The sequence below is a fragment of the Engraulis encrasicolus genome, chromosome 18 (assembly GCF_034702125.1).
Source record: "Engraulis encrasicolus isolate BLACKSEA-1 chromosome 18, IST_EnEncr_1.0, whole genome shotgun sequence".
Lineage (NCBI taxonomy): Eukaryota > Metazoa > Chordata > Actinopteri > Clupeiformes > Engraulidae > Engraulis > Engraulis encrasicolus.
Genome location: NC_085874.1, coordinates 27,131,451 through 27,132,020, shown reverse-complemented (window position 1 = coordinate 27,132,020; position 570 = coordinate 27,131,451).

Here is a 570-nt window from a genome sequence, read left to right as displayed (position 1 = left end):
AATGTCATATTATATCCATTACTCATAAGAAAACTGTTGTTGCTGGCGGCCATTTTGAAAAAATGGCTGATATGGCCACCATGTTAAAAATTCACGATGGCTCCATATCCAGTTCTTTTTAGAATGCCTTTGGCTACATGTGTATCAATTTTCATGCTTGTATCACAAACTGAACGATTGTTTTGGTAAGCCGCTGCACTATTAGACTATTATGCATTTACAATTCCACGGATTGAAATTTAGCTGTATGATGATCATGTATTGTTCAGCATCTTAGAGTTCTTACTCAAGCTTTCTAACATGTGTATGTTCTATCAGGATGTAGTTTAAAATCTAGTTTTAATACTAAATAACATACAGTTGGCTGAATTATTTTTACATGCTCTTTTAGCCTACCTGTTAAGACACAGCGTTATAAATTTGCTGTTACCAGAATAATGTGATGACGAAATCATAGTGCATTAGGCTACTAAAGCCCTTGTGCTATGTCATAGTAGTGTAGTACTGTGGTAGTTAACTGTTCTATGTCTAGTACAGCATTCCACTGGTGGAACGGTGTGCACTATGGGG